We start from the raw sequence: 14,819 nt of genomic DNA on the forward strand, positions 1-14,819 counted from the left end.
TGAATTCCCGGGGAACTCCTATAGTAAATGGACTATACAGAATTGTGATCAGTCAAATATTGCAAAGCCCCGGTATCTATTACCGGTCAGAATTGGACTGTAACGAAATTTTAGTCTACACCACACCGTAATATTTTATTGGGGAGGAAGATTAAAATTAGAGATTGATCGAGAAACAAAGGTATGAGTGCGTGTGAGTAGAAAACATAAAAATATCTATTCTAGTTTCATCATCAGCTATGGGTTCAAATCTTAAGAGAAATTCTCGAGAAGGTTTCTACCCTGAAATTTTTCGTTGTCTTTCTTTAATGATAAGGAGAGGAAAAATTTAGATCTAAAGAAAGTGACATTTTGGAGTTTTACCAACAATTTTCTTGTGTAGGCGGAGATCCTGTATTTTAAAATGAGATTTTGAGGATGTATGGACAAACATGTCAATTAGTGAACCTTTAGCCAAGTGTAGAAAATTTGATTTGGAGAACAATGTAAAGCAGAAACTAGTAAAGCTATTGATCTAGTAGATGGAATCATAGTAGAAGAAGAAGTGAGGAACTATGTAAGTTTTCCGAAATTTTAGAAGAAGACCCAATATGACATGATAAGGCTATGTACGAAATTTGGTGACCATTAGGTTATGATAATGGGCTAAACCAAGTGTAGGTGTAAAATGACTAAAATGCCCCTATAATTACGTACCACTAGTTTATGACCAAAGTGACCTCTAAATGACATGAACTTTGATGAGGAGACTTATATCATGGTGTAAAGGGATTACACAAAGTCTTCCGCATTCAATGTTTATGGTATGTATAGAGTAGCGACCTTAAATTAAGTAGAAAATTTTGGGTCGTTACACCATACCGTAAGAAAAAGTTTATTGAGTTTAAAATTTTGTCAAAGTTGTTTGATTTTTATGCTAGAATTGGTAAATAATTTCTAAGCCATCTAGAGCATTTTTATTATCCTTTAATTTTAGTACCAACACGTTAAGCGGAAAATTAGATTCGTCTGCTAAGCAACCAGAAGGTTCAACCACACCAGAGGTAGTTCCTTCGGCATTTTTACATGAAGCTTTAGCGATGTGATTCTCGTAAGTTAGGTTTATGTCTTTCAAGCTTATTCCAGTGCAATGATTTATTGGGCTACAATCAAAATTGATTGCTATTTCAGTGGCGGAAGTTCCCTTGATGTCTTCGTATGTTACCTCGCTAACTTTAACTCCAGAAGCCTAATCAGAATAAAGAAGAACGATCAAAATATGCTAAGAAAACGGATAAACAAGGACATCTATAAACTTTTTTACCACCTAAAAACTTCGTACCATATTAAGATATGTGAGGGTAACCGAGTCCGCAATTTATTACCCATAAGTGTAATTTAATGTAACAAAAAATAATACTAATAATTTAGCACCCATTTTAAACCAAACAAATTTCAAACAATTAAAGATAAAATAAATCGATTATTTATAAAATTAAAAATTTGAGTTCTATTCAAATGTAAGGTTAAATATAATTAGAAAAAAAATTAACTTGTGTGAGATTAATGAGAAAATATACCTGACCAGGGCGGTCTTTCCTCATGTGGGCAGTAATTTTGATCAATTATGATTGGATTTTTCACATTATCCATAATAATGTGTTGAAAATAAACTTTTGTAGCAAATCCACGGCTTGGTCTTCCCCAAGACTTAATCCTTACTCCATTCTAAGTCCTGGTGAAAGTAGATAATGTCACTGTAACGTTATGCACTCCATCCTCCTCGGCCTTTATCCCCAAGCTCCCAATGCTACAAATACATTCAATAAAATACCAAATTTTTCATGAGGTTCAATTTTCTCTCTTCAACCTAATATATTAAATAACAACTTTGATCCAAAATAATTTTAAAATAATTTAAATCTTTTTTCTCACCTTCAAAATAACTTTAGGATATATTTTTAATGATTCAAATTTAATTCAACGTTTCGGTTTATCTTTTAAAATTTAGTGCGACAAATTTATTTAACCCTTTAAAAAAAAAAATTCTAAACATGTTCGTCGTAATCTAGCTACCTGATTCCATGTCCAGGTCCACATGTAATACTTTCCATCCACAAGTTGGAGGTCCCTGGACTGATTGAGATGCAGTCGTCGCCGTTGCTAATGCTCGAGTTGAGGATGGTCACATCTGATGATTGTTCCACATGGATTCCATCAGTGTTTGGACTATCGTCTGCAACCGAGACATTCACTCTTGTCATATGCACGTTTTGACACCCACTCACCACAATATTGAACTTTTGGCTGTTAATTGAAGACAATCCATTGATGTTCACGTTTCGTGCATCATTTATTCGAAGACTCTGTCCATTCAAAAGAATCGAAAGCAAGAATTAGTACAAATTTAAATTAATATTGTAATTAATGGACTCATTTTCTTTCAACTTTCGGCTAAAGAAAAATTTTCAAATTTTATTTTTTATCTAGCCAACTCAAATTTTGCATACCGTGGCTCCAGTGGGGCAACTCTTCCCCGAGTGTTTATAATTCCATAACGCAGTTCCTTGCCCATCGATAATACCGCCAGTAATGGAAAGCCCATCTATGTGACTAAACTCAATCCAAGATTTATTCTTAGCTAAAACTTGAATGTCCGAGGAAGCCACAAGAGTTCCATCAATGAGAACAGTAATAACATTGTTCTTACAAGGCCCATTAAAGCTCACACTTCGAACGTAGAATATACCCTTGGGAATGTAAATAATGGCCGGTGTAGACGAGTCACAAGCCTCGGCCCATGTCATTTGAAGCACAGACAAGGCATCGGTCTTTCCATCGGGCTTGGCACCGAGGCTAATAATTTTGAATGTTAATTCAGCAGCCAAGGCATGGTTACAAAACAGAAATAGAAGGGAAAGAAAAACATGAAAGGTTACGGGAAGAGCGAAAGAAAACTTAATGATGCAAGGCCTGGTGATAAGCATGAGAGAGAGAAAAAGGAAGCAAGTGATGGGAAAATGGAAGAGCTGTGGAGTCATATTTATAGGTTAATGCTTACCCTTCTAACTCTAATTTGATCTAAGTACTATTCTATTCTTGTTCTATTTAACAATTATTGTTTTTACAACCTTTAACCAATTCTACAATTTTGATTGGCATGTCACCTGGGTAAATCTCTGCCTCCTGCCAACCTTTTTAAATTGAAGATTATCTTATAAGATAAGAAACTCATTGCCATTTTAATGATTATCTCTCATTTTTAGTTTGTTGAATTTAAAAAAAGTTTCTTTTCTTTGTCAATATGATTTTATTTTTTATTTAACTAAAAAAGGGATGGGGAGAACTTAGAAAAAAAAAAAAAAAAAAAGAAAAGAAAAAGAAAAGAAAAAAACCCTAATTTTTCCAACAGCTTATTTCGTAAAAAAGATGTTTAATTTTAATTGTTTGTGTCAACTAAATAACTATGCAATGTAACAACATCAGTTTCATTGATCGGGCTTCTCAACCTCCTACTATAATAATAACAATTTCCTAATACTTTTAGGTGTTTATATTTGTAGATACTGATTCTATATGCATTCTCTATTATAATAAAAATAATAAAATATTCTAGAAGATAGTATAGAGAAAACACTATCATATATTTTTCTAGTCTTTTTTATTTGTAGTTGGTGATGCAATATAGAGTCCGTGACTTTTTATTTGCAAAGATGTCACACAAACAAAGAGAAGCAAAATTGTTTGTCATATTTGGAACTATCCAATAAGTTTACAAATGCACCACACAAAGAAATAATTTACCGATGTTACACTTTTCGAAGTCTCAAAGTCTATCATTGATAGACTATATCGATGATATGCCGTATTTATATGGATCAACAAATTTTTTATCATTAAAGACTTTTTTTTTACCGTCTCTCACTTATCGGAGTTCTCCTTAAAACTCTTGAGGTAGATAAAAGTTTTGCATTGACAACTTTCATCATTTCTGTCTTTATACTAGAGAATGTTTAAGTGTTTTTCTTCCGTCTCTATCATAAAGTTGTTCATAGCTCTAGGGTCGACCATTGTGCTCTTGACCGATCTATGGTTAACCTAGTCCTTAATGTACATAAGACATTGACAATTTTGTCTCTACAGCTTTTTTCTTGAAAGCAAATAGGTACTTTAAGACCCCCAATGTAGGGTTTTCGACGGTTTGGCTCGGAAGGCATGAAGGTCCACTGTTTGTGGGTATTCAGATTCTCGATAGACCACCTCATATATGAAGCTGGACGAGGACCATTGATTGTAGTTGTTGTGGCTGTGAAGTCCTTGCCATGGATTTCTACCCATCTTTTTGGAGGATTCATAGTCTCCTCCTACTGCTTCAAGTCTCCCATGGTTGGGATTTATGCCCTAAAGTTTTGTAATTAATTATTTAATAATTCTTTTATTCGTAATTTTATATTATCGCTGGTATGGAAAATCCAAGATGTCACGGCACGAATTCTGAGACTTCGAAACTCGGATCGAAAGTAAAAAGACGAAAACAAATAAAAATATAAGTAAAATAAAATAAAATAAAATAAGAAAATGGAGTAAAATTAAAATCAAATTAAGTTAAACACCACATTCAAATAAAATTACAAGACTTCGAATTTATTACAAAGGGGAATGGACTTGGATACAACTAAAAAATGGAATAGACAAGACTGACAAAATGGAAAGAAGGACTGAAGTTCCATAACGACCCCCTCTCTGACTGCATAGCTCTCGAACGCTCCTCCACCTTGACTCTGCAACCTGCGAACAACTGAAAAAGAAAACAAAACGGGGTGAATTTATAAATATACCTAGTAAGTATCCTGCTTGTAGGAACGACTTACGTAGAGTAACTAATCTTCGATCTCTACCAATTGATTAGCCCGGGACATGCCCAGTTGTTTTGCAGCAGACATGTTTGTGTACTACGATTCAAGGAGCCAACTTGGCTGTAATACCACTTATCACAATCACATTCTTGTGGAGCGGGATAGCGATTTTGCGACACTTATTCTAACCCGATGAACAAGTCAGCAGTATGAAAATTGTAAGTCATAGACAATTCGGACGTTTGATCGAGCCTTGGTCATGTTCGAAAGAAAGTGTTCTAGAAAATGTAAGCCAGAAAAGATGAGCAGAATCTTTTTTTTTTTTTTATTATTATTATTATTATTATTATTTTTGCTAGAAAACAATGTTACAGCCTAAAAGCAAATAAGCAACAACTAAACTTTTATAGCATATAACCCCGTAGGAAGAATTGACGACTAGTTTCATCACCCTGTAGTACATTTTGGAGCATTTTAGCCATGGAGGGCGTAGACATGATTTTGTGGACAGGTCATGCCCCCGTACTAACACAACAAGAATAGTAAATGCCAATCTAACATGAAATCAAGTAAAGGGGTTGGAACGGGCATGCGGTCGTGGACAATACGTTTTGGACAACCATCGTCATTGGAACATCTGACACGCGACCGTAAGCAACACGCCTTGAAAAAGCCTGACCGTGACACCTTGCAACTTGACTGAAGCTCACCTCGCCTTGACAAGGTGTGTAAGTTGTAAGGTTAGTAAGCAAGATCTCGCTCCTTATGTGAATTATATGCATATGTTAGCTACGTCTTATGATCTAATTAGGTTATAATTGGTTACCGTACCTAATAACTTAGATTTTATTGCATGATGATAGATTATGTGCCCTAAAATCTGAAGTGGTACTTGACGAGGGGGTAGAGCAGGTAGAGCCTTGACTGAGACCGACCCTGCTCAAATTCCTTATAAGGAAAGGCACGCTAAGAACAAGTGTCGGAATAACTGGATACCATGACACTACAATCTATGATCTAGGCCACTGAGGTAAACTAGGGTAACATAAAAAGTGGAGACGATGTCACAATATCTTGGACATGGAGAGTATTGAGATTCATGCCATAAAGCCTTGTAATTAATTGTTTAATTTTAATAATATATTTGATTATTTTATTTAAAATTTAACATTATCCATGGTATGAAAAGTCCTAAATCATTGATGTAATCTTAAACAACATGTGATTGACATACAAGAGAATCATGTTTAAGAATAACCAAAAGGGTCTATCGTATGTCGATAAGGTTTGGTCTCTTATCCTGATAACATGATTGATACGACTCTGTCTGTAATGGTTACAAATGATTATATCTAAATCGTTCATGTTGACACATGTGAGTGGGTGTATCTTATACTGCAAAGAGTTTGTATAAGATTGGACCACGGAATTTTTTTATCTCGCTTTACAAATTCATTAATCGAGAAAATTAATATTTTACAGGATGACCATATGCGACTCAATCTCAATCCTAAGAGAGTTGAGAATGACTTTTATAGCAAAATTAATATGTCTACTGTTTTGGGAACTTGACCAAACAGGGAGCTGGGAACATAATTTCACGAGATGAAATTCACTCTTTCTGATATAGAATAAGTAGACGAGTATTTCCCTTAAGTGCTGATTTCGGGACTTGAACAATGGAGTCACACTCTCTCACCGACCCTCGAAGGACTTGGTTTATGGCTTGATCATAAGTAAATTGTTCATGAGAGAGTTAGTGGCACTTAAGGCATAAGACATTGCGAACAACTCGTGATAGCTTGTAACGATTATATCGATGGTTAAAACTTGTTCTACACTATATAAGCGTGCAACTCTAGGTCTACAATGGAGTGGTCTATAGTTAATGAACAAAGTTGATTAATTAAGGAATATATTTAATTAGTTTTACATCATTGCAGCTTATAATCAATACGGTCATAAGGTTCCTTTGCCAGCTCATAGTAACACGAAAAGGATCGAATACATTTAAGTTAATCGGTTCAAATAGGAGAAAAATATATTTATTGTTTTTGATATACTAAATGTTAAAATAATCCATGTATATAGATAATTGAATGAAAATATATATTTAAAATTTGAACGAGATTTAAATTAGTTAAATATATATTAGAATATATTATGACATTTAAATATGATTGGGGAAAGATGTTATATCCTAGGATATTCAAAAATATTATTTGGTAAATATCCTCAAATACCCGTAAAGAAGACCCTTGGGTTGACCCAAAAAGTATCCCACGTTTCCTCGGTTCCAGTATTCTCTCTAAAAGTCTCCTTCTCCCATCCTTGTAGATTTTCTTTCAAGAAGCAACCACAAGCCTTGACTTTGTGTTCGATTCCTAGCGATGAATACTTTACGGTGGAGATTCAACTATTGGAGAAGTTGGAGCAAGTAGATTAAAGATCTGCGAGAACTTTCTCCATATTTCTTCAATGTAGTTTGTTTAACATTTTGTTTTGTTTAATTCTAAGTAGGATCAAGAATGATTCTAATACTTTCGGCGCGCTAGTTAAACGTTCATTTCCTACCGAGAGGTCAGCGGGACTCTTACAAGTTCAACCCATTGACATCTAAAGGGATTACATAACCCCAACTCGTCGAATAAGAGAAAGATCTAAACACCAATGCCATTTTTTGATGCAGGTGAAAATGAGACAAAGCGGCCACTATTCAATGCAAGTAAACTGTAAAGGACAGGAAAGAAGAGATGAGAGACCGGACATATGTCCTCTTCAGTAGAATTCCTCTTTCGCGGGGAGTCTTAGTTTGAATGAAGTCTTTGAAGGTGTGAAGGAAGGATCATTCTTGCTTCTTTGGCTTACAGGAAGGAGAGTCAAAAAAGAAAAGGGTTTGTTTCGGTTCAGTCTTTACTTGTTCCAGAAGGTGAAGGAGAGAAGCGGTAAGACTACTCTTTCAGTCTTGACTTGATCTTCTTTGTCTTTCATTTGTTTGTTGAGTCTTTACAGCTGAATAAAAGGAAAGCAAAGAGAAGAGACACTAAGTCAAGTAGAGGACAGGACGGACGGAAGGAAGATGCAAACACACACATATTTATTACCTACCTCAATAAGTTCAAGGAGAAAGAAGAAATAGGTATAGGAGTTGTGAAGGAGAAAATGTTGACAAGTGGCCAACTATAACAGCTTCCAATGAAGCCAAATAACTTGAGTACATGTTCTCATGTGCACCGACCTCGATGGTTCAATTACAAAACACCCCCCGAGTCTAAAAGTGGGATTTTGGGACAAAAAGATATCACAAAGACTTTATGGAAGCTACCCTGCTTTTTTTAGAATACCATCACTGTTGGCACCCAGCATTCACTTGATCCACTGACCACGGTGAAGGCTCGAGTGAAAAACTTTGGCAAGGCCAGTGCTCTTATCCAGCACAAGTGGCGTCCAAAGTCATTCTTCACCGTATCTGCAGATGTAGACATCCAAGCGGTTGATAAGAGTGCTAAAGTTGGACTAGCTTGCGCCCTCGAGACATGATAGAACAAATTTACTCGCTATGGTTGGAAGAATTAAGGTAGAGTTCTCTGGTACGTAGCCCCAAGTTGTTCGTTGAGACCTTGTTTATATGTGTTGATCAAGTCTTACCGGTTGTTTTGGAGTGTAGAAATAAATGTTAAGACATGAATTGAGCAGCTCAGTTCAATAAAGACATGAATAATAGTTGGTTTGTCATATCACACTAATTCAACCAAAGGAGGATCCTAAATTGTGAATCAACTTCCGAGACATGTATATTTCTATCTTAACAATCTGATCACAAAATATCAAACATGCCCAAGTCAATTCCTACCGGTAATGTTTAAAAAAAAAATCGAATTGACTAATTACATGCTCGGTTTGACCCGTTCCTCAAGCTTAAATCTCTCCAAATAACATAATTAGGTCCTAATTCATGTAAAAAAGAAAAGAGAGGGATCAGTAAAAAGATAAAAAAACAACATACATATATACCATCCTGATAGGAATGGACTTGGACAAGTTTGATATTTTGTGATCAGGTTGTTAGGATAGAAATATACATGTCTAGGACATTGAACCCACAATTTACAATCCTCCTTATGTTAAAAACATTAAAGAGTTTAAAGGATGGGGTTCAGATCAACCATTAATTGTTAGTTCAACTGAACTAACCACACGATCATCTTCTACCTTGTGACCATTCGAACATGCGTGTGGAGAAGGCTTAGATAGTCTAATATCACCCTCGTTCAGCACATTCTAGGCCTCGATTGAAATTGGTTCCTTCACCAAACTTCAAGATATCTCGAACTTGAACACTTCGGTACCAATTTCAGCAATTAACATATTACTAAGAAAAGAGAAATTGAGGCTCAAAATCATGGGGTTAACCAAACTTACCCCGAACTTCGGTGACTGAAACTTTTTTCCATTTGAACGTTCTAGCCCTCAATTCACTATGATTTCACCCTCTTTGCTTTGAACACTAAGAGCCCAGAATTATACCTTATTATCCAAAAATGAGAGGAAATTTTTAGGATTAAACTCTCTTCTTTTTTTTTTTTTTTTTTTTTTTTTTGGTCCCAAAACCAACATTTGAAATTCAAATTTGATCAATCAATCCACTGTGTTTCAATTCTAAGTCCTTTATGAAAATGTTGCAATCACCGTAAAGGTTAAGATCAAGAGTTTGTCAATTTCAATAAAGAGAGTATTTCATGAAGGAAAGGTTCACGTCTTCTTAATAGTTCATTTCTTTGTTCCTAAGATTGAGCCTATAAATCCCAAATTCAACTCTAGAGAAGTCTTGTCCAATGCCAGATGATTAAGAAAAGCCCTAAAAATAACAAGAAAAATATCGGTAGATGGCCACAAGTCTCAAAGGGAAGATATTGCCAACAAAGTGGGTCTTAAAATCGAGTTCACTTGCAAATAAATAAGTCTACGCTAGTTTTCGTAAGTACTAAATCAACTGATAGTTACTAAATCAACTACAGAAATAAGAGTTATTCTAGTATAATATTTAACAACTATAGGAATAAGAGTTATTCTAGTATAATAATTCATTGAGATTTTCTCGTTTAGTGGGAAAACTTAGACCTACTCCACGACTGCAATTGTTTTAAATCACTAAATACCATATGTAATAGCCCAAGAATTAATAAAGAAATAAACCAATAAAAATAATTATAAAAATGGTTAAAATAATAATAATAACAAAATTAATTAATTAATTAATTACAAAAAAAAAAAAAAAATCTTTCCCCACTCCTCTCCACTGACCTCTTATCCCTTCCCACAATTATCTCTCCTCAACCTATCCTTATGCCAGCAAGTAAGATTTACTAGTAAGATTTACTGGAGAAAAAAAATCAATGCCAGCAAAAAAACAAACAGAAAATCAATCATCTTAAGATTTACTTAGAAAAAAAAATGAGAATGACCTTTCGGCAGTTGAGATTCACTGGAGATTTATCGTGAAGATAGATCTGATCGCATATATTAAATCTTTATTTTCTTTTATCCTATTTTTTTAGAAATCAACTAAATCTTCATTGAATTATTACAATGATCTAGCTTTGAGTTAGAAACTAAATGTCAATCATTTATACAATTCTAGTCAATCACGTCAGATTAGTAATATTAGATTAAATTTTTATGGTAGCCAAATGAATAGATTAAAGATAGAATGACCAAGAAAACTTTTGAATAGGAAACACTGAGATAAGGAAAGATTTGGAAACAGAGATCATTGGAAATTTTGAAGGCATGACAACAGAATTAAAAAGAAACAGAAAAAAAAAAAAGAAGATTAGGGAATTAAAAACCACAAACTAAGTATAGAGGGAAAAAGGTAGAGGGTAAATAGAGAGAGTTGAGATAGAGTAGTAAAGCCCAGAATAACTTGAAAAAGCTGTATCTACTTTCTTATACAACAGTATGAAAAATAAGATTTTTAATAAAAATATAATTATAGATATATAACATTTGAGACTTTTAACAATGGACCAATGTAAATTAGAGAAATAATGTTGTAGAGTTCAAACCTGAAACTAATGTCATGGGCTCATATAGGTTGACTCGGATTTCAAAGGACGGAATCGAACTTTAATTAAAGATATATTCGTGACAACGACTTAAGCTGGCCAGGTAAGTGACCTTACTATCGGCATGGTTATATTTGATGTTGACACGTGCCCTGTGGTTCTGCACGTGTCATATATATTGATATGTGTGAATTGTCTGTGGATCGATATGCTTCCTATATGTTATGTTATAATATGTGGATTGTATGATAATAATTATGGTACGATGTGCTCTAGGAGATGTTTGAGATAGGATACGAGAAGGATGCACAAAAAAAAATGTAACGATAGAAGTAAGATTCGTTAATTAAACGTTAAGGTTAGGTTACTCACCGGAGTGCTATGGATAGGAGAGATTGATGAAAGAATACGGTTAGGTTATGGGTAGAAATGGATAGATTTGTGATAGATTGACAGAACGATGGCGTTAGGATACGTTCTGGTGATGATATGACTAAGGTACGTTACGTAATGATATGTCCGTGATAGGTATAAGAACGTTAAGGCTATGGTAAGTTAGAGAACGATATGACTATGAAGTGTTTACGTTATGACTTGTTTATGATATGATGCATTGTATGCTAGATTATTGTGCTTAAGTACGTAGTTATGTGAACATGAATGTATACTTTTAGTCTGATGTGATGTGTAATGCATGCAACGATGTGTGGTCCTTGAACGATTATGGCTTGTTGTATGAGTATTGGAATGTAACTGAATGAATTGTATGACATGAAATACGGTAAATTGCATGATACATAACCCAGCTAGGAATATGTATGATATGTAACGAAATGAGAATGAGAATGAGAATGAGAATGACATGTAAGCATGAAAACGTGACACGGGGTTATGTTCATTAAATGATGACTGTAGGACTAGTGGGACCTCATGCATATTGTGTGATCATGCATTTGGGGGGATACCCCTATCCCATCACGAGGGTACGGACGCGTACATCCAAATGGCAGGACAATGATCGTTATGCCCTGCATAGCGCTGCCGTGACGATTTTAGTTTTAACGGGTCTCAGTAGGCCCCCAGAGCATGCCCACCGGCTAGGGACAGTGGCCCAGCGGTGTGCGAACTAGCTGCTGAGCCCATACTCACACGTATGGGCTGCGTGTAGAGTATATGGTACATGTCCACGATTACCTGTTAGGATTACACCGTAGGGAAAACGAATGAAATGAAACGAAACGAAAGATAGGCCCCATCATTTCATTGCATGTGATTGTTGCATTTAACCCCAATAGTGGAGTCACTTACGGAGTATTTCTTTAAATACTCAAGCCATGTGCTACTACATTTTTTCAGGTTAAGGCAAGGCATTCTTGTACAGCTGACGACGGCATCGCAACTCGAGATCATGGCACAGGCATAGGATAGTGGCATTTATTTTCTTAGACTTAGGATAGAATAGGATGTTTTAAACTTAAACGCTTATTTATTTTATTTTGGGTCTTTTGTTGTGTCATTTTAAAGATGTTTTCAAAACACGTAAGTCCATGGCTGTGTTTTAAGATAAAGGTTATGTTTTATGGAATTTAAATGAAGTCTTCCGCATTCAATGTTTATGGTATGTATACAGTAGAGACCTTAAATTAAGTAGAAAATTTCGGGTTGTTGCAGTTGGTATCAGAGCCCTAGGTTATAGATCTTGTAGACTAGCCTACGATGTAGGCTTGGCATGTTCCATGGTCCCACCATCGGTGCCCCGTCTCCGTCTGGTATGTCTTGCGTAAGATAAGAAAATGAAATGTCATTGATTGTGTATGTTGTTATTGCTTGGTCATTATAAAATATAACTTATAATTGGACTTTTACTCTATTGATTGTATTATAATTTACTGCATTCATGTTAGCTTAATTCTATATTTATTTTAATTTAGAATACATTATGTTTATCTTGCCTGGAATGTGAACGCGAATTGTTGTATTGATGATGTTTAGATTTATTGAGATTGTTGCTGTGAATGAGTAGATTTAATTTTAGTAAGCTACTAAATATTAGTTGAAGTATGTAAAGATGAATTAAAGTACCTGTAAAAAAAAATTGAGTTAAAGACCATAAAAGTTTAAGACATGTATACTTAAATTAATTGGTGAATGACATAAGTGTCGTTAATGGAAGATGAGCTTTGTTAGTACTGATATGTAGAAAACTTTCCTACCTTAATAAGGCTTGAAAACTATATATATATATATATATATATATATATATATATATATATATATATATAAAATAAATAAAAAAAAGGAAAAAAAAAAAAGTAATACAAGTGCAATTATGGAAGTTGTGAGATGATTTAAAAGTATCGAGCCACAATTTGGATGAAGCATTACGATCATGGTCAAAATTTTAGAGGTATATGGAGAGGGACTACGGTATGAGATTGTCAAGGTACCTTAAATTTAAGAAACCATGATTTAAAATGAACTTGGGTGGGGGATACACGAGGATTAGAGTGGGACATCGTCTCTAAATCAACTAGAAGTTTTGTGGTAATCCTCCTTAAAGTACACGAATGCACTCAAGAAGCTCAACATAAACAAATTATTGTAGAAAATTACCGAACAATTTTTCCTAGCAATGTCAACCTGGTTAAAAGGTATTACCATAGTTAAAGTTTCAAGACTATCATTTTAAGTTTGATTTTTCAAGTATCCCAAGTTTTATGGCATGTGAGGATATCCACCATGCTTATATAATACCAATTTTTATAAGAGAATTTTGTTAAGCCCATTCTTCATAGTACAAGGCATTGAAAGGGTTGTGATGTCTTGAAGTTATTGTTATAGGAGCATTAGTTTTGGGCTGTACTAGATAAGGTATGCCAAGAGAAAAGCCTATTTGACGATGTTTCCTATGAAAGTTACAAAATCCTCAAACTCTAGCTTGACCACAAATCAAATACAGGAGTCGTTCCTAGATCCATGTGATTTACTAGTGCATTCTAGTTGCATTGGGATAGGGTGGAGTTCTTAACCAGTTTCATGTCATGATTTTGACTCCAAAAATTTACTAGAATTGGGGTAGGTAGCCAAAAGAGAAAAAGTATTACAAATTTCTTGATTTTGTATGGGAATATAGGCAAATTTGTATATGGAATTCATCTACAAAGATAAACATTAATGATGAACCAAATCAAGTGTACACAAACAATAATGAGGAAAGGAAAACAATTCTTTCTTTCTTTTTAATTACTAAAAATATAGAGAACGAACAATTTTAATTGGAAACATTTCTCTAATGAATTCCCGGGGAACTCCTATAATAAATGGACTATACAGAATTGTGATCAGTCAAATATTGCAAAGCCCCGGTATCTATTACGGGTCAGAAATGGACTGTAACGAAATTTTAGTCTACACCACACCGTAATATTTTATTAGGGAGGAAGATTAAAATTAGAGATTGATCGAGAAACAAAGGTATGAGTGCGTGTGAGTAGGAAACATAAAAATATCTATTCTAGTTCCATCATCAGCTATGGGTTCGAATCTTAAGAGAAATTCTCGAGAAGATTTCTACCCTAAAATTTTTCGTTGTCTTTCTTTAATGATAAGGAGAGAAAAAATTTAGATCAAAAGAAAGTGACATTTTGGAGTTTTACCAACAATTTTCTTGTGTAGGTGGAGATCCCGTATTTTAAAATGAGATTTTGAGGATGTATGGACAAACATGTCAATTAGTGAAAAAGTGAGGAACTACGTAAGTTTTCCAACCTTATTGTACACATGAACATTTATTTCAATGAAGTGCCAGAGCCACAAACCTTAGATGAATTATGTTGTCCATGAAATTTTAGAAGAAGACCCAATATGACATGATAAGGCTATGTACAAAATTTGGTGACCATTAGGTTATGATAAC

Source organism: Cucurbita pepo, chromosome 15 (assembly GCF_057944985.1).
Source record: "Cucurbita pepo subsp. pepo isolate OVF chromosome 15, ASM5794498v1, whole genome shotgun sequence".
Lineage (NCBI taxonomy): Eukaryota > Viridiplantae > Streptophyta > Magnoliopsida > Cucurbitales > Cucurbitaceae > Cucurbita > Cucurbita pepo.